The sequence below is a fragment of the Lontra canadensis genome, unplaced genomic scaffold, assembly GCF_010015895.1.
Source record: "Lontra canadensis isolate GAN:19392208 unplaced genomic scaffold, GSC_riverotter_1.0 scaffold22, whole genome shotgun sequence".
NCBI lineage: Eukaryota > Metazoa > Chordata > Mammalia > Carnivora > Mustelidae > Lontra > Lontra canadensis.
The window spans coordinates 8,114,601-8,135,240 of NW_022631016.1; the positions used below are offsets into that span (position 1 = coordinate 8,114,601).

Sequence of the window (20,640 nt, forward strand, 5' to 3'; positions counted from 1 at the left end):
CCCCCCCCCCCCCCCCCCCCCCCCCCCCCCCCCCCCCCCCCCCCCGCGAATTCCAACCGTGAGGCTGCACCGAGGTGTTGATCACCTTACACGTCAGTGTGTCGCGTGCAACAACTAACTGTGATCCCAAATCGGACCCGACGGGAATGCTCTTGCCGACGCAGCGGGCCTGGATTCAGCAGAGATGAGCACGGCTGCTCGTTTCTCCCGCAGAGGCCGCAAGACGGACCGGGGTTGCTGTCAGTCATTTCCACCCCGCTCGACTCAGCGCCCACCCCACAGGGACCGTGCCCCTCTGGCCGACAGCCGTGGCCAGTTTTCGGAAGCGCGGCCTCCCAGCGTGCTTACCGGCCGTTCAGTTTTCAGAGAGGAAAGCGAGAACGGGAGCAGGAGAAAGCGAGTGCCATCAGCGGAGAGTCAGGGCAAATGGGGCTCAAAGAGTCCTGAAGTCATGTCGACAGGGAAATCAAGTTTGATTAAGAGAAACGGGGATTTATGATGAATGTTTCAGAACACATCAACTGTGCCAAGTAAACTCCTTCTGAAGCCTGTATGTCCCCGGATAGCGACAAGAAATCTTTTCTCCTCCCTCCCCCATCCCTCCCACAAGCAGCTGTCAGCTCTAAACCTGGGCCCTGCTGCCTGGGCACCGGCTGCTGGCTGCCACACCCCACCAGGCCCAGCGGCCATGAGGGCGCACCAGTCACCCTAGGGAAAGTCACTGGGAAGATGTCGACGTCGACATGGCGACGCTTAGCCCCAGACTGCGGTACCGTGCTCCCAGCCGCCACCCAGCAGCTCATGCTCATGGTGATTCTTTCCTGCAGTGACTATCCCCCACCACCCTTTACACTGCGGTTAGAAAGGAGCCCACAGAACTGAGGAGCCATCACAAGCTGCGTGGCAAGACACCCAGTAATCAACGTTCTAAAAAATCTTCTTTGCATATCTTCATGCTTCTGGCCATCGGGGTGACAAAGTCCTGGCCATTAGAAGACATGGTAATTCTTCACAGCCACGTCCCTTGATCAAACGTCAATGCCCAAGACACACAGACAGATACACCGTACATACCTGCAGCCTCGCTGGCCTCCGCCGCCATGGTCCCCTCGAAAGGGTAAGCAGTTTACGAAAGGAAGCTAAACTCTCAGTCCCTCGAAAACAGCACTTATGGACACAAACTCTTAAGCCGAGAGGAGAGGGAAGATACAGTATTAATAGCCCATTAGATGCAAACAGAAGACAAAAATGTTAAAAACTATGAAAAAGAATCCAGTCACCCTTCTACATATGTATGGATCCCCTCTCCTAGAGATACAATTTGAGTTGCGACGCTCGCTCAGCTAGGGAGCGGTGCAGCTGGCCCTGCTCAGGTCTCCCACCTGGGTCCTTCTCACGCATCCTGGTGTTGCGCAAGAAGAACCCCGTGGCTTCCGAATGCTGGAAATGATACTCAGTGCCTCTGGGGCCTCCTAACGCGAGTCCTGTTAAGCCCATGTCCTGGGGACTCTTGGGAAGAACGAACAGATGACGAATGGAAGCACATATAGGAATGATCATTAAGAATACCCAGGCAAGAAATAAAACAAAGCAGTTCTCAAGCAATTTTAGTAAAGAAAAACACAGCATGCTACAGTCCCTAATTAACACACGGCTCTTCACGAGGAGAGCTTATATGGCAGGCTCTGGGCCAGACACTAAGGTAAAGAATAAATGTGCGAAACCAAGCTCCTTCCTCATTAAAAATCTTGGTCTGAGTTGGCCATACATTTTATTGTATGCCATTATCTTTCTCCTCATTATACTGTGACACCTTCAGCAGCGACAGAGCTTCCAAGGAAATATGAAAAGGAGACTCGTCCCTCTTGCTCTGCATCTTTGTCGGGACTGTGTGTTATCTGAGTGCATTTCCAGGGTGTTCATTTGGAAGATTATTGAAGCAAATACTGAAAGACAAAGGATGCATTGTTTGGGTGCAGGAAAAAAACCCAGAGAGTACAAAAGGAAACCCAAGAGATTTTTTTTTTTCCACGAACCATAGTGCACCGGCAGTCCATTTCCTTGTGCTGTCCTAAAAATGTCATACAATAATTCTTAGTAAAAACTCTAAAAAGATTTACAGGCGCAGCACCTTTAATCCTGTTTAAGTCTGAAATGAGTCATTACCTACCCAGGAGCCACTCTACCACCAACACAATGCAGACAAGGGCCGGTCCATCTGCCTAGGGGGTCTCGAGGGCTGACTTGTGTCTCCTCCATTGTCCAGTGAAGTCCCAGCCACATAACAGGAATTCCATAAACGCACGACTGTTATTAATTCACGTGTGCTTTTCATTATCTTCAAAGCCTACAGATACTCATTCTCCCTCATTCCGTTTTCATCATCAAGGTCCCATTAGAGAAAAGACTTATCTATAAATGTCATGCTACAGATGAAGAGCCAGGTCCCGAAGGTGAGTGCCATGTCTGGGACCACCAGGAGCTCTGGGCGGACTCGGGGAGCCCCGGCTCCATCCCCAGCATGAGGCTTTTCCTGGCCAAGCTGCTTCATGTCCATTTCATGGAGACAGTGGAAGTCTGAGCATAGGGGACTCCATGTCCCTATACTGTTTGGTGTCACAGTCCTAAATATGGCCTAAGATTAAAAAAGAAAGCACCAAGGCCAACAGATAAACTAACAGATAAAAAGTCCGGCTGAGCTGGATTAAGCTCAAGCTTCAAGTGGAAACATTTCTCTTTCCTGGTTCTGTTGTCCCCTAAGGGAGGCCGGCTCAGTGACTCAGTGACTCAGAGGGAGGAGCCCTCATGCTCACCGCTCACCCCCTCCCTGCCCCAGCGGGTGTGGGTTTCCAACACCTCCCATTCAGGGACCACAGCCAGACTGGCACAGTCTTGAGCTCCCGGTGCCCAGAAGATGCTGGAGGGTCAATGGACTCTTGCTGCCCTGAGCCTCCTTCCCCCAGACTATTGGCTTCGGGGTCCCCGCGGACCCAACAGAGGCAACGAAGGCATTTCTCGTGGAAATCCACCCCACAGGCTCAGCCGTGCCAGAGCTGGAAAGGGTTTGCCTTTGTTTCTATCTATAATCACATTCCGGACCTCTGGCAAGATGAAAACAGACCCTCCCATTCTTTAGCAGTATTTTTTTTCTGGGCCCAGGCGGCACCACCCATTTAAGACTTTTTATTTCTTTTTTCCACTTAAAGTCATAATGAATTCAGTAGCCATGAGTCATCGGTTTTACCTCGATGCCAACTTCCTCTGATTTCAGCTTTTCGGGTCTGATTTCCTCTCTTTGCTGACTTTAGGAATCTGCAATCTATGGCCTGTGACATTGAGGTGGACCTAATCCTCGTGCTCCACGTCTCCGTTCCAAGGCCGGTGGTCAGGCTCCCGGCTCTGTGGCTCCCATCGCAGAGATGTCAGCACTTGCAGGAGCAGAGCCACCATCCTGCCACCTGAGGGAGTGGGGGATGCCCTCGTGGGCAGCCCAAGCCACACCAGCACTGGGCTTAGACAAGAGCAAAGCCTGAGCTGACAATGGGGCTCGAAGAAAAAAGAAATGATAAGAACTCTTCCATCTTAAAGGAGCTTGGATGGAAACCAGTGTCCAGCAAGATAACCCTCAGGCTACAATTTACATCTTTTTGAACTTTAAAAAATTCAAAGTAACATTTTAGGCTGTCATTTTAGTACTCCCTCCCAAACTCTTTGGGAAAAGAGGGCTGGTTGCTACAATGTAAGCAGTGGGCCACAGAGTGGCCAGTCTTTGGAATCAGACAGATTTGGGTTCAAATCTTCCTTGTGTCACTTCCTACGGGAAGGACCCCAGGCATGGCATCAGCCTTTCTTGGCAGACTTCCTCATCCTTAAAATGAGGGACCACTGCCTCCCTTTGTAGGCGGTGAAGACAAAGTAAGACTAAGTATATAAAGCACCTGGTCTAACAGTGGCTTGCACCTGTCATTATCCGGCTGTTAGACTTTATCTGGCAGTAAACTTTCTGAACGATGCTGATCATTGTTTGGCAGCCGGGCCAATCACCTGAGCATCTTACTCCCTAAGGCCCAATTAGGATGAGACAGATCAGAGACTCAACAGGCGGAATGACGCTCACATTCCAAGTAGATTAAAGTCCCATAAAAAGTCCTATACACAGGTCTCACATTTACAGTCTCCCTTTTCCTCCCTGGAGTACTGACAAATATGGGGGTCAATTAGGAAGTTAAGTTTATAGAGAGCTAAAGGGTAAATTATTCATATAACATTCTCTACATTTTACATAGTGTTGATACATTTCTGAAAAGCACATGGACGTTATTAGCATTACAGAGCCTGCGACAGAGTCTCTGTACTCAGTGTGGTAGGAGCAAGCAGTGCCAAGCCCTGGGAGCCTCTGAGAAATGGAGTCTCAGCTGCGCCCCCCGCCCCCCGCCCCTGGGTGATCTGCAAACACACTGAAGCTGGAGGGGCTCTGCTCACTCCTTGGGCACTCACAGGAGACAGGCTGTGGGATGGGGGGAGCACTGGCTGGGGCCTTGGGAGACCAGGATCTTGCTGACTGCTACTCAGCCCCTGCCACTTCTGCTTAGCGGAGCGCCACTGGGCAATCACATCACTTTACATACTTCTCCCTTCCATCCCCTTGTTAAATCAGGAACTGGAAAGGGTCAGAGCTTTTATCTTACCTGTCATTTAACCAGGTAGCCTGCCACAGTGTGTGTGTGTGTGTGTGTGTGTGTGTATGTGTACACATACGTGCGCGTGCATGCATGCCCCCCCACCAGACACTGACGTCTGGGATAATTCCACAGCTAACATAATATTCAACAGCAAAAGACTAAAAGCTTTCCTGCTAAGATCAGAAGCAAGACAAGGACGCCCACTCTCAAAATACCTAGTCAACAGTACTGGAAGTCCTAGCCAGAGCAAGTAATTAGTCACGAAACACAAATAACAGACATGTAAGTCAGCAAGGATGTATACAGATGATACCATCTTAAGAAATACGAAAGGCTCTACCAAAAACTGTTGGAACTAATAAACAAATTCAGTAAGGTTGCAGGATACAAAATCAACATGCAGAAAGGGATGACCTTTCTAGACACAAACAGCAAACTAGCTTAAAAAGAAATTTTTTAAAAATCCCCCTTACAACAGCATCAAAAATAAAATACTTAGGAATACATTTAGCCAAGGAGGTTAAAGATCTTTACACGGAAAACTATGAAAAGTTGATGAAAGAAACCAAAGATGCAAATAAATGGAAAGATAGCCTGTGTCCATGGATCGGAAGAATTAATACTGTTAAAATGTCCAGACTGCTCAGAGCAATCCACAGGTTCAATGCAATCCTTACTGAAATTCCAATGGCACTTTTCGCAGGAACAGAAAAACATGATCCTCAACTTGGCATGGACCCACAGAGACCCCAAGGAGCGAAAGTGACCTAAGGAAGAACAAAGCTGGAGCCATTGCCCTTCCTGACTTCAAGCCACATTACAAAGCTACGGTCATCGGAACAGTATGGTACCGACGTTAAGAACGTACACAGACCAATGGGACAGAATCGTGAGTCCAGAAATCCACCCCCTCCCACACCCTTAAAATGCCGGGGAGCAAATTTAGACTTAGTTCAAGGGACTGGCAAAAAAGACAATGAAGAGCTTTGACTTGTTTTCCAGCACCTCAGGGACACGAGATAGAAAGAGATGATGTACAGAGTGGAAGATTCTGCGGTCAAGAAATTGAAACAGTGACACTGGTGTATAATCTTACTGATGTACAAATGTTCAAGGTTTCCCTGACCTGCCGCTAAGCCCAGGTAAATAGGTATCACCACCACACCCCCAGGTTCAAATTAGCGGCAACTCGGGAGGAACATATCTTGCCCGAAGACAGGAGTCTGGGGCTGTGGCCCACAGCACTGGGCATGCGTGCCCTGGCACGCCTTGACGCCGCCTTGGAGAGATGGAGCCCTTGTGCCAAAGTGCGCGCTTGAGAGAAGGATGCTGAGAGGACGAGGCAGGGGCGAGAGCGAGCGAGCCAGCCCAGCCCTCCCTCCAGCATCGGCCATCTCACCACTTCCTTTACCTTTCTCCAAATGCTCATTTACATCGTCCCCCTGACTCAGACTCCCCGTATTTCTGTTTATCACACTTCTGTATGTGCTTCTAGTTCAAAGAATATAATCTCTTCCCTGTTAATTGAACAGCATGTTAATTAACAGCATGCATGTTGTTAACAGTCCTAGTTTTTCTGTCAACTTGCAGAGTGACCCAGTATCGCAGGGAAGCAAACACCCTTTCCCTGCAAAGAGGGGAGGCTTCGAAGGTCCCAGATCCCCATCGTGTCCACTTCCTCCAGAATCCGTGTGTGCTGAGAGCTGAGCTCAGCTGCAGGGGTCAAGCTACGCTGGAGGAAGGGCTGTTGCTCCATCAGTGGAATGGATTAGTACTTCTAGAACCAAACTTCCACTTCACGCTCAACTGTCATCTTGGGAAGGAGGCGCCCACGTCAGAACGTCGTGTTTCTACTCTGTCATCCTAGCTGTCCTTCCCTTCATTTCCCACCTCCCACGACACCCCCCAAAAAAGAAAACAGCAATTACTCCTCTAAATTTAGTCAGAGTGGCCAAAGACGCTCGAGATTCCACTGTCATCGCGCTTCGAGAACCTGCTCTATGAAGGAACCTTAACAGATGTCATTTATCGTCTTCGCTCACCCAGTTCTCAGCTTTCGTCCTGACATACATATTCAAAGTTATCTAGAATAAGTCAGTGGTGGCAGTCTCGCTTTTGGACACATTCTGGGACTACCCCAGACACACTCTTTTCTCCAGTGCTATGGAGTTGTCCTGGGGAAGGGTGTACTTTGCAGAAAGCCAGGGAGGCCACAGAACATCACCTCTCAACCAGCACACCCAACAACCCACCACTGTGCCTTATTTGCAAAATCCTTAACCTCAAGCTTGACCATAATTCTTTAAAAAATTTTTTTAAAATTTTTTAATAAACATATAATGTATTATTGGCCCCAGGGGTACAGGTCTGTGAATCGCCAGGTTTACACACTTCACAGCACTCACCATAGCAAATACCCTCCCCAGTGTCCATAACCCCACCACCCCACCCCCCCGGCAACCCTCAGTTTGTTTTGTGAGATTAAGAGTCTCTTATGGTTTGTCTCCCTCCCTTCCTACCCCTCAAGCCCCCCACGTTGCATCTCCACTTTCTCATATCAGGAAGATCATATAATAGTTCTCTTTCTCCGATTGACTTATTTTGCTAAGCATAATACCCTCTAGTTCCATCCATGTTGTCGCAAATGACAAGATTTCATTTCTTTTGATGGCTGCATAGTATTCCATTGTATATATATACCACATCTTCTTTATCCATTCATCTGTTGATGGACATCTAGGTTCTTTCCATAGTTTGGCTATTGTGGACATTGCTGCTATAAACATTTGGGTGCACGTGCCCCTTTGGATCACTACGTTTGTATCTTTAGGGTAAATCCCCAGTAGTGCAATTGCTGGGTCATAGGGTAGCTCTATTTTCAACTTTTTGAGGAACCTCCATGCTGTTTTCCAGAGTGGTTGCACCAGCTTGAATTCCCACCAACAGTGTAGGAGGGTTCCCCTTTCTCTGCATCCTCGCCAGCATCTGTCATTTCCTGACTTGTTAATTTTAGCCTTTCTGACTGGTGTGAGGTGGTATCTGATTGTGGTTTTGATTTGTATTTCCCTGATGCTGAGTGATGTGGAGCATTTTTTCATGTGTCTGTTGGCCATCTGGATGTCTTCTTTGCAGAAATGTCTGTTCATGTCCTCTGCCCATTTCTTGATTGGATTATTTGTTCTTTGGGTGTTGAGTTTGCTAAGCTCTTTATAGATTTTGGATACTAGCCCTTTATCAGATATATCATTTGCAAATATCTTCTCCCATTCTGTCAGTTGTCTTTTGGTTTTGTTAACTGTTTCCTTTGCTGTGCAAAAGCTTTTGATCTTGATGAAATCCCAACAGTTCATTTTTGCCCTTGCTTCCTTTTGACCATAATTCTTGAAGCAATTTCCATCAAGATCCTGCTCTGGCCTCCCCTTAGGAGAAAACTCATCCTTCAAGAAATGGCATGTCAAAAGTGCCTGGTATCTTGGCAATGAGCAGGGGACTGAGTGAGCTCAGACCCACTCATGAGCTCACGGGGACAGTCTGAGCAGCCGGGTCCTGGGACAGTGATACAGTGTTGCTCTCCACGTCCTCTCTCCTCTCTGTGAACACCTCAAGCCCACTGATTCTGAGAGGGCTCTGGCTGCCACTAATGGTGGCCGAGAACATCCCCTGAGCTGTCTTCCATGTACAATTTTTCTAGGGGATGAAGGACCCTTGAGGCCCTCCTGCTTTTTCTTCCTAGCACTGGTGACTCCACCTGCTACAGTTTCTGCTCAACTCTGTGTGTGCAAATCGTCTGGCACTCCCACTCGAATGTGAGCTCTGTGAGAAGAGGGTTTCGCCTTGTTCACTGAGGTATCCCAACCTGGCACATAGCAGGAATTTACAGGTATCCAGTGCACAAATGAACGCTGCCGGCGGGAAAGTGCACTACTTGGATGCGTGTGTACTGGGAAACCAGCTCACGGCTGCCATTTTGAAAAACGACTGCACACAAATCCTCGGCCTCACAGAAATCTGCTACAAGAATGGGGGCCAGTGCGACTCTAGTAATTTAGCCAGTGTCCTCTGGTAGTCTGGATGGCGCCTGTAGATTATTCACAGATCCCTCAGGTTTTATTCTAAATGTGTATATCCACGACTTGTGCCAACTTCCGGGTTCAAAGACACAAGCTCTTGGGACTGGATGTGGCTATAAGAGGGGGCTCTAGTGACAGCTCTTGGGACTGGCTGGGTGCCACTCCTCACTCAGACCCTGGTCCTAGCTCTGACCTCCTGCCACCAGCCTTGTTGGCCTAGGACCCTGCTGCCTTGTCCTCCAGGCTCTAGGCCGAGGTCCTGACCTCAGGTTCTGCCAGCTTCCCTGGCCTTCCCTCCTCTTCTGTGTAGACCTGGGGAACCTGTTTGCCTGTGTGCTGGCCACAGCAGGTCCAGCATTCACATCTGGATGTGCAGACATCTCCCCGCTCCCATGGGGGATGCTGTTCCAGGAGGAAGGTGGAGCAACAAGATGGGGCATAGAAGAGCCCGGGGGGCCCTCTCCCCAACCTGCAGCCAACCCCATCCGGGCTCTCTTCACAGGAGATCACGTGTGTTCTAGCTGCCCAATCCGGTCTGAGCTGGATTTGCTGCTGCTGTTTGCAGGAAAGCATCCCATAATGCCTCCCTCCCCAGCTCCCCCAGAAGCATCCGATAGCCATGGACCCCTGAGGGCTCCTTGACTCATCCCTTCTCCACATTCCCAGCTACAAAAACGTGGGAGTTGGACTACAGTCCTGGTTCCCAACCTTTCCTGCGTGGGGACTATTTTTTTTTCTGTACGTGAGACAACATTCACGTATTACAAAATTCACCATTTTAACCATTTTGATGTACAATTCAGTGGTTTGTCTGATCCACTGACTATGTTATGCCATTATTCCTTTCTAATTTCAGAACACGTTCACCTTCCCCTAAAGAAAGTCCATACCCATTAGGCAGGCACTCCCTTCTGCCCCCTCCGCTCCCCAGCCCCTGGCCACCAGGGATCTGCTTCTGTCTCTTGGGATCTGCTTATTCTGGACAATTCCATAGAAATGGATGGAATCACAGAATCTGTGGTCTTTCATGTCTGACTTCTTTCACTCACTTCCAAGGTTCACTCAGTGCTGTAACATGTGTCAGCACTTTGCTCTTCTTTATGGCTGAATGATATTCCACAGTATGGCCAGGCCATGTTTCCTTTATCCATTCCTCACCGGCAGACATCTGGGTTGTTTCTACTCTTTGACTGTGGTAAATAATGATGTGATGAACGTTCATGTACTCATTTCCATGTGAACACCTGTTTCAGTTCTCCTGGGGAGAACTGCCGGGTCAAATGTCACGGCCATATTTAATCTTCTGAGGGGCCACCAGACTGCTTTCCACAGCACCGAGGTCTAAATGTTTTGTTTGTTCTTTATTTTTTTTTAATTGTGTTATGTTAATCACCATAAAAGACATCATTAGTTTTTGATGCAGTGTTCCAAGATTCATTGTTTACGTTATTGTGGTAAAAAACATACATGATAAAATCGACCGTATTCACCATTCTTAGGTGCACAGTTCAACGGTGTTCAGGATATCTATACTTCTGTGAAACAGATCTCCACAACCTTTTCATCTTCCAGAACCAAAACTCTATGCCCATTGAACAGCAACTCCCTTTTTCCTCCTCCCCCCGACCCTGCAACTCTGTTACCTTTACCATCTCTGTGCATCTGCCTGCATTAGACACCGTTTGGTGTGTGGAACCACACAGTTTTGTCTATGCAGTTTTGTTTTTGTGGCTGGTTTATTTCACTTAGCATTATGCCCTCCAGGTTCCTCCATGTTGTAGTGTGGGACAGGACTTCTGTCCCTTTTTAAGGTTGCGTAGTAATCCACTGTACGGACAGACCACGTTCTGTTTCTCCATTCATCCGTCGATGGACATTTGGGTCGCTTTCACTTGCTGGATATTGGGAATAGTCCTTTTGTGAACCTGGGTGTGCAAACATCTCTTTGAGACCTTGTTTTCAACTCTTTTGGAGATATACCCAGAAGATGGCATGGGCTTCTTTTTAACATAAAAAAACTTTATGAGTTTCTATCCCACAGATGTTTTGCTTTTGGTATCTAGACCCTTGTAGATCTTTACTCAAATCTGACATCTTCCCTAGATTAGGTGACCTATCAGGTCATGTCCAGCTCTAACTCTGACAATTCTGAGAATTTCCGTATTAGAACACCATCCCTATGATTCCAGTCCACATTCATTTTACACTAACGCCTTAGAGGGTGTACACAGCCAAAAACCAAAGTAAATCAGAAGATGTCCACAAGTATAAAGAATTTTCTTCCTCTGCGCTGACCTTACCTCACTGACCTCTTTCTCTAGCTGGGAAGTAAGAAGTAATTAAGTTAATAAAGTTGGTTAACTCTTTGCCTTTAAAGAATCAAAGTCTAAGCTGTTTATTACTGATTCACTGACGTATTTTCTGAGTGCTATGCGTTTGAGAGAGTTGAAGTCAACAGAGTTGATGTAAATGCTTAAGAATTTTAAGCGTAATCATTGTAACGTAATAAACTCAATAAAGAGCTCTTGTTTCTATATAGTTATTCTTACGTGTAACCTTATTCTATGAAGTTATTGTTACATCTCTCATCCTATAGAACCCAAGTACTGGAGAGTTGATTCAAATTCAGTTCATATGTTTATGTAATAAGAAAACACTCCTGATAAACAGTGCAACCCTTTGAGTAACACCATAAAAACAAGACAGTCATCCGTTCCGAGAGGCTGACTCCGGTGCTGATGCACGGAGCGGTGTCTGGAGGGGAAATTGATAGCTCCATTTCCTTGCTTCCCTCCTTCCATCTGATAAGAAGCGCTCCTCCAGTGTGGAGGGGAGCGTGACAGCCTTGTAAGGAGCTGGAGGCCCGTGGAGGGAGAGGGCGCAGGAACGGGGCGTTCGGAAGCTAATCCATCACACCTGGTTTCTGCACGGGCTGGAGAACCGGACGCGTGGAAGCATTGCCCACGAGCGCATCACCGGCAGCACCAGGCGCCGGAGGAAAGCCGGGCCTTTAGCACCTTCCTTCTCGTCCCCAAACTGCAGGAGTCCAGCCAAGCTCCCGTGACATATGGACGCCCATATGCTCCGTCCCTCAGTGGAGCAGGGAGCCTTTGATTCACGACCTGCCAGACTCAGGCGTTCTGCCAGTGCCTGCCCACGTGAAAAGAGGACTCAGAGACCGAGTTCCTGGTGAGGCTGATGCCCGGGAGTTCTAGGACACAAAGTGTCTGGGTCACACACATCACGCCCTGGGTCCGTCCACCGATTCCACGAACTTCCTCGTGTATGTAGCTGCCTTCCTGTGGATCGCCCTAACGCACACGATGCTGCAGCTTTTGGAGGGAATGTTTCATTCATACCACACGTAACAGCAAAACAGGTACAGGGGGCCGCCCCTAATCCATCAGCGACAAAGGCCATCCTTTGTGCTTAACACAGGGCCTCAGTGTTGTCAGGAAAATGTGATAAGCACGCACATCTCTTCTATTTATGTTTATTTTTATCTGAAAAAAACCCCAAACAAAATGAATTACGCTTTTGCACTGTTTATTGTGTGGCTGCTCTGTTGGGCCTCACAGTCCTCAGGGCTCCGGAGGAAGGAGCGGGGGCCCCTCCCAAATACCCTGTGCCTCTTCAGCGGCTTCTAGCATCTTCCAACATACAGGACACCAGCTAACGGGGTAACGAGTTCAATTCTCTAGTGTCATCCTCGATATATCCACACCCAGAACTGTGCTCAAATGTATTAGGAATGAATTTAACCTAACTTTTACAAAATGAACTTAACATGATGGCTTAAAAAGCTCCCCACAGAAGAATTCCAGTGGCGGAGTCCCTACCCACAGAAGCCCAAGTGAACAGTAATAACGGAGAAGGGCTCACCCTTCTCCTCCTCGTGTAAAGGCCTCATGAGCCACATTACAAACACCAACGGTCTGATCAGATGTGACAAGATGCAGCCCTCCCCTGCAAAACCCAAAATCACCAAGAAAGCCATTAGAAAGTTAGATTTATATCCTGAATCACTAATGAGAAAGCTCATCTGAAGGGTATTTGGACCTTGAGATACTAGCTTATGTTAATACAAAGTCACAGTGATAGCAAGACTGTTGAACCTATTGCTTATTTATCTAATACACAAATACTCATTTTGGATCCAGTTTATAATTTATAAAACATTAGTAGAGTACCCATGTATGCATTTAAAAATGAATAGACACATACTGCGGGTGCAGGCCCAAAACAGTCTTTAAATTGATGGGTCGTGTGACCAACTTATGGGCCCCACATCTCTGGGTCAGAGTGTCTGCCCAGCTGGGCAGGAATACTGCTGCAGTGCTCAACCCGGGCAACGGTGCAGGCTAGCACGGAAAAAAGAGACTCTCGCCTTGTAATTGTCATGCTTAATAAATTAGTACACTGCCGTTATTGTTGGTATGTCATTGGTGAAGCTGGGCACTGTCAACCGAAGCCTACGGCATGACATGCTGTCTGTTTATTATGGGTTGAACTGTGTCCCCCCAAATTTCTAACTTAAAGTCCTGACCCTCAGTACCTCAAAATGTGACCTTATTTGGAAATGGGGTTATTACAGGTGTAATTAGTTAAGATGAGGTCGCCCTGGAGTAGGATGGGTCCCTGATCCAACAGGACTGGTATCCTCATAAGACGGGGACGCAGGGGGAAGGCCACACGAAGATCGCTGTCACGCTGTCCCCAGTAAGGAGCACCAGGTGCTGGGTCAGAGGCCTGGGATCCATCCTTCCCTGTTGCTTCAGAGGGAGCACGGCCCTGCTGACACCTTCCTCTCAAACGTTGGCCTCTAAAACTGCGAGAGACTGTTTCTGTTTGTGGGACTCGGTTCTGGCAGTCCTAGGAAATGAACGCCCTGCCTCTTACGGGAGGCAGCCAGCCCACAGGTGTTTGCCTGCTCTAACCTGCAGGACGTGAGCCTGGGCTCTTCCGAGCCTTCACGGACGGAGGGAGGGAAGAGAGCAGACATCAGGACAGGCTGCAGGCTCTGTAAACGCAGGGATGTGGGGACCGGCCCCCACTCTGCCACCTTTCTGCTGCCCTAGCTGCTTCTGGCAGAACAATCCCTTTCATCACTCCCTTGCTGGTGTATGAACGCAAGCCCTTCATCAGCGCCCCACGCTGCCTGCAGACAGAGAACACGGAGCTACGAGTCTCATGGGGGCAAACCCGACAGTGAGAGGTGGCCGACGGCGCCTAGAATCTCCTGTTTCCCTCCCCAGGGCAGTCAGGGCCGTTTTCCACTATTCCCTCCACCACAGCATCGTGCCTCTCAGGCTTTCTGCTCCAGGCTCTGACGGCACCTTCAGAACTGCCTCTCCCTGGAGGAGGCATTTGTCCATAAGCAGGTGACAACCACTTAGCCCCTTCCCAAGGACATTCCACGTCACTGGATGCCCCACCACATCAACACTCGGCCTTGGGCCCGGGGCAGGGGTCTGTGGCCTGCTACAGCCCAATGTCTGGGTCATGGGCCCTGCCCACCAACACAGGGTGCCCAGACCAGAAGAGGTGCTGGGGGTTGGTGGGTGCTCAGCACCCCTAGCTCACTGGCATCTCCACACATCTCATGGGAAAGGACACATCTGTTCCAAACCAGCAAGTAGCCTGGACAGAAAAGATGATCTTGGAGGACAAGGATGGTGTTGAAATTGGTTCATCACACGGTTTAACTGAAGTTTAAGCACACAGATAATGGCTTACAGAAAAAATCCCTAGGTATATAGGTTGTGCCATCTCTTAACTTCAGAGTTTTAAATTTTTATTTATTTATTTTTTAAAATTTTATTTATTTATTTGACAGAGAGAGAGCAGAAGCAGGGGGAACAGGAGAGGGAGAAGCAGGCTCCCTGCTCAGCAGGGAGCCTGATGCACAACTCGATCCCAGGACCCCGACAACCTGAGCCAAAAGCAGACACCCAACTGACGAGGCACCCAGGCTTCCCTTAAATTTTTTATTTTGTAAGAAGTTGTTTCAAGTGAGAGAACCATTAAACACAGCCATCTGGTGTCTGTCAGGATTGAATTGCTTTCCCCCAAAAGGATATGTAAAATCCTCACCTCCTGGACCTCAGAATTGACCTCTGTAGGGAACAGGGTCTTTCTAGAAGTAACTGAGTTAAATGAAATCAATCGGGTGAGCCCTAACTCAATGACTGATACCCCACAAAAAGGGCATCTTAGACACAGAGAGAGATGATGTGAACAGACGCAGGGCAGCACCATGGGGACAGAGCGAGGTGAGGCATCTAGGAGCCAGGGAACGCCAAAGGTTGCCAGCAAACCGCCGGAAGCCAGGAGGGAGCCTGGAACGGATCCTCCCTCGCAGCTTCAGGGGGAACCAACCTTGGTGACACCTTGACCTTGGACTTTTAGCCTCCAGCACGGTGAGGAACTACATGTGCGGTATCTCAGCCCCCCAGTTTGTGTTGTCACGGCGGCCCTGTAATAACAGAGCGTCCACAGGCAGTGGCTGTTTCAGGCAAGGGCTATGGGAGAATGGTGAAAGCAGCAGGTGGAAACCCAATGAGAAGCAGGGGCTCGCAGCGCCTGTGTGCTGGTCCACAGACATGGGCAGAGCGGCGAAAAACTGGTCCGGCTCCCACAGGAGGTCAAACACGATGGTGCTCTGCTTTCTTATTTCAGCTTTTACTCTGCAAACAAGCATCCTTTTCAGGGTCTCCACTGTACAGATACTCCTTGTTTAATTAATAAAGATACGGGGGGAGGAACTTGGGAGATCTTGTTTGCAACAGTTACTGAGCTGTTTGCCTGTGGGTGATATTCCATTTCTCCCTCTCTCTTTTAAGATTTTATTTATTTGAGAGAGAGAGAGAGAGAGAGAGAGAGAATGAGTGGGAAGGGAGTGGAAGGGCAGAGGGCGAGAGACAAGCAGACTTCCCGCTGAGCAGGGAGCCTGACACAGGGCTCCATCCCAGGACCCCGGGATCACGACCTGAGCCAAAGGCAGACGCTTAACCATCTGTGCCACCCTGGTGCCCCTATTAATTAAAATTCTTCTGCAAAGAGCTGCCCCTTCTCCTCATTCATACATTCAATTGCTTATATCAGGATGCACTCATGAATGTTTACTTTACTCTATGAGTTATAACCCAATACTATCATTTCGTTGCAAACTGCTGTGGCATTGGCCATTCGGAGCTCCCACGGCTCGGCTTCTCTGTTGTTCGGACAAGCCCCAACCTTTACAGCACATTTCCTCCTGTTTGGCACGACGAGCTGACCCAGGCTCATCTAAATTTCTCCTGCCCCAGCCCTGGAATTTGCCGCTTCTCCAAGAAATCCTGGTTCCCTCGATGGGGAGAAAAGTGTTTAGAAACAAGGATCAAGGATCTGGGCTCTAGGGATGCTCATGCTTACATGGTAACTCACATGGGTTACGTGTAACTTACACGGGTCCTCACGGGTGTTTCGGCTCTTTTGGTGAACACAGCAAGGGCATCCTGGTATGTGCGCCAGCCGCCCTATCCACCTTATCCCTGCATGGACTTACACGTCTGCATGTATCTACTCTCCATCCATCCGCCACTTAAAGCTGAGTTCCGACAAATACTGATTCTGACCCAGCACCACGAAGCCCGTTCCTGTCTTCCTCCTTTCTAGCTGTAACCGCTCTTGGGCCATGAGAAACTTGGTTCTCATTACTCACCACCCATTCACCTACTTGTTGAACCCAGTATAAACACAAAGTCATTTCAGAATTGCTAACCCAAGCGCCTGTAAGAAACACATCGGCTAACCGGAGTATACAGCATTTTTGGACAGTCTTTTGCCATTAGTCTTCGAGTATCCGGTCAACACACTGTTTTCAAAAATTATTTGGGTAAGGTGTTTTCTTCCCCCGGTCCTTGCAATGGGTTATAGTAATCATCTGTATTATAATTAAGCTCATCTGTTACCATTCGGAGTCCATTTTGGGTTTCTCCTACATACTGGATAATTTGAATTGTTCACTTTTTGGGTATGTGCGGTCCTTCTTCTTCTTCTTTTTTAAAAAGATTTTATTTATTTATTTGAAAGAGTGTGAGCAAGAGAGAGAGAGAAAGAAAGTGCACAAGCCGGGGGAGGGATGGAGGGCGAGGGAGAAGCAGGCTCCCCACTGAGCCGGGAGCCTGCTGGGACCTGAGCGGAAGGGGAAGGCAGATGCTTAACTACTGAGCCATCCAGGCGCCCTGGTACATGAGGTTCTAAGTCAGAGCTGAAAAGAGAGCCACACTCTAGAAGGACTGCATACTCTGTACCTTGTCATCCCTATATCCCCGTTCCTTCCACTGCTTTCCCACCAGCCCCAGTGCACACCATCCAGCAGCCACTTAGGAAAGTACTGGCGAATAATAATGAAGCCCAGTCCTCTTCCTGGAGATGAAGAGCCATTGGACTACTGCTCAGCTCGACGGGAATTCTTAGGTAACATTTTAAAATTTCTTCTACTTCCTTTTCTCCCTCCTTTTTAAAATGAAGCATCTCCAAAACAATTTGGCAGCCTAGGAGATGAATTGTAAATCTCTGGAAAATTAAGTAGCACAAATATTTGCAGGGAAAAAAATCATTCCGAGTAAAGGTTGTGTTTTTTTGTTTTGTCATGTAGTAAGGCTCTAGCTGTTCATTTTCTCTGTAATCAGGATTTGATTTTTAGACTAACGAGGAAGGAAGCCACCAGAGATGAGTCGTAAAGCCAGTTCTAGAAATCTGGGAAGGAAAGCAAAGAGTCTTGCAAATGCAGACCTAAGGAGGAAACTGGCATCTGAGACTTTACACTTATCCAGAGGACACTTGGATCAAAACATGAAAAATAGTAGTAAAACTTTAGGATTAGGGTAATGTGGATGGTGAAGTCACATCCCATGACATTTCTAAGCGAGTAATTAAATGTGTGGCAAATTCTGCAAAGAAATAGGCCATTTTATATGTAAAGACATCCCCGTCCTCCAAGACCTTGTACGACGATGCTCATACCATCTATTGACAGCAAAGCCGCGCGGACAGACTCACAGGCCTGAGGATATGGAAAAGGTTACGGGCGATCCAGAGTCAACAGGTTTAATTCATAAAGGGATCTGGATCTACATGCTATGCCTGTCAATATGCGATATATTTTATGTCATGTCAGGGGAGCCCGTAGCCTAGTAGGGGCACAAGTCTCCAAGTCAAGACAAAACGGGGGCTGAACACTGGCCTTCTCACTAACCAGCTACATATCATGGGGCCAGGCAACCTCCCTAAACTCCGGTTTCTTCATCTCGATAATGGGCACAGTGATACCGACCTGTGTGGTGTGAGCTCTGAACCTGACGTGAAAAACTCAGTAAGTGCCCGCTGCAAATCAAGTGCTCCCTGGGGAAGCACGGCCGTGCGGTTAATAGTGAGGACTCTGGGCTCTGCTGGAGTGCTGGCCCTGCCACTCACTGGCTGTGTGACCTTGGAAAAGTCACTGAACCTTTCTGAGCTGCTGAAGAGGGAGCAGTAACGTGGAGTGGGGATCATAATCAATAACCAACTCTGAGAGAGCGCGGGCAGCAAACCGAGAAGGTACAAGGACCTGGTGAGCTGATACGGACAGAGCATAGAGAATGAGGCCAGAGGTACCACACTCTAGAAGACTGGCGAGGACAGTTAGACTGATCCAGCCTGCCCGCCAGACCGAGGAGGCCATCGTGGAGGGGGTGATCTCTCACACAGAGTACTGGCCCGGTGCAGGTGTGGAAGGAGATACGCTGGCCACACCTGTCCACAGCTTCGGAGTGCACAGAGGCTCACCCCATCTGTCTACGGCATGTCCAGCGGTCCAACCCACAGCGGTCAACAAAGCTGAAGTCACGAGACAGCCGCTGACACACTCACAAGGAACACATTACAGCCATTCGGCTACAGGGAAAAACCCCTTGCTCGTATGTTACGCAAACCCTACCCTGCAGTCAGCCTGCTATAGAGTTCCTGGTTCCACAGAGAACAGATCTTTAGAGGTGAGAAGATGCCGAGATCTGGAGAGCTGGGGCGCTTGCTCCTTTGTCTTGCAATCGCTCATCCTCTGAAATATTTATTCAAATTGCATGTCTCGGATAAAGGCTGTATTTCACCTCATGAAAAAAAATCAATAGAAAGAAAACGAGTGGGCGGTTTTGTCTTTATTTCTAAACACGCTAATAAATTATCTACTCTCACTGTATTGACACTGTGTTTCACAGGGAAAGAGCTCGCCGTACCTTACTCCACTTAAACTCACACAGACGAATGTGTTCCGTTAACTCCCCAGGCAAGGCTCTCTCTCTTGCTCTCTCTCTCTCTCGTTCTCTTTCTCCCCACGGAAGCACGGGATCCGCAGACGGGACCTCCCAGGTTTTCCAGCAGGGGGAATGACACAGGCCCATACTCTCTTATGCTTGATACTGAGATCAAGAATTTTCTAAAAACGGAAAACTTCCTTACAACCTGTATGGAGGCGAAAGTCAACCTGAGCCGGCCCACGCCTGTAAGAGTGAAGAACTTACCTCCCTTGCTGTGAACATCACACACAGATCGAGTAAGACGCCCGAGGCCCCACTATGGGTGCTGGATGGAATGCACGCCCTTTAATTCTCATAAGCCCCCTTCCCCCAAATGTCCCATATCTGAAATAAACTGGGTCCCAAGGTTTTCAGGTATGGGACTGTGGACCTCTAGGAGAGCTACAGATGCTGTTCTGCTCTGTATAGATGCTGTGTGAAAACAGCCAGTGAGAAAGGGAATTCTAGAATTTTCTCTTAAATGCCGCCTTCTTTTCAAAGCAGAACTTGGGCCAAACCACAGTGAGGATCTCGTGATTTTAAATGGGCAATAATCACTCAGAAAAGACTTTGTCCCCAATTTTGCTTGCCCCTCAGGTGACCGCACTAGAACTTACATCCTACAAGATTCTACAGAAAACACTCAGTGGTACACACACTCAGGGATGCTCATGTCCTTTTACGGGACGCACATTCTTGGGAGCTACTCTTTCTTGGAAGCCGGGCCTCTTTGGACCCTGTTAGACCCTGGTTTAATTTCCCGATCCCTTCACTCGCAAGGCACTTGGTGTGAGCAAGTGTATAGCCCCTGCGGACTCAGTTTCCCTTGCAAAGGTTGGGGAGAACACTACCTACTGTTCAGGGCTATTGGACTGAAGCAAAATAATGCAAAATAATGCACCTGGCCCACAGAAACACAGGTTAGCTGGTTTCCACACCCTTCCCGCACTTAGCTTCCTCCTCTGGTGGAGACACTCTCGGGATAAGACGTAAGGCAGAGAGCTCAGCGTTCACCTTCCTCTCTGTGGCAAGCTCAGACAGAGGGGTACGCATTTACCTACGACGGGTGGAAGGAAATGGATGTGTACGCAGGTTCTGGACCCAAAGCCGGCACCAGAAGCCCTGAGGATAACAGGGAGTAAACTGACAGACAAGCTGTTGGGGACCAGGGGAGCCAGGGACAGAGATGTCATTTAAGGACACCTGGGCACTCATAAGGGAGTAGCCTCGCTGGTTTGGATTTGGCTGCCGAATGGAAGAGTCCAGACGTGTGTGCACGGTTTTAAACCAAGAGTTCCCTCTCTTGGCTGCAAGATGCCACGCCCACCCCAGAGAATCAACTAGAACGGCACGTTCGAAGGTCTCAAGGTGATTTCAATACTGTCGTGGAAGTCGAGGCCACTGCACACAGAGGGACGGCAGGTGCTCCAGGAGCCTGGTGTCTCCCGTCTGGGGGGACAGAGCCTCACTGATTAGGAAAGGAAAAACACACAGTGCAGGGCCCCACGATGCGAGAGGTTATCAGAAGCCCGGAGAAGAGAACAAACGTTAACGTTTAACCAAGTCACGGCT

The 20,640-nt window shown here is 48.6% G+C and overlaps 1 protein-coding gene across 1 annotated transcript in view; it reads right to left on the reverse strand.

Moving 5' to 3' along the window:
• DAP (death associated protein) overlaps positions 1-20,640 on the reverse strand; it is a 64,793-nt gene that overhangs the window by 33,623 nt on the left and 10,530 nt on the right. The window lies entirely within an intron of this gene.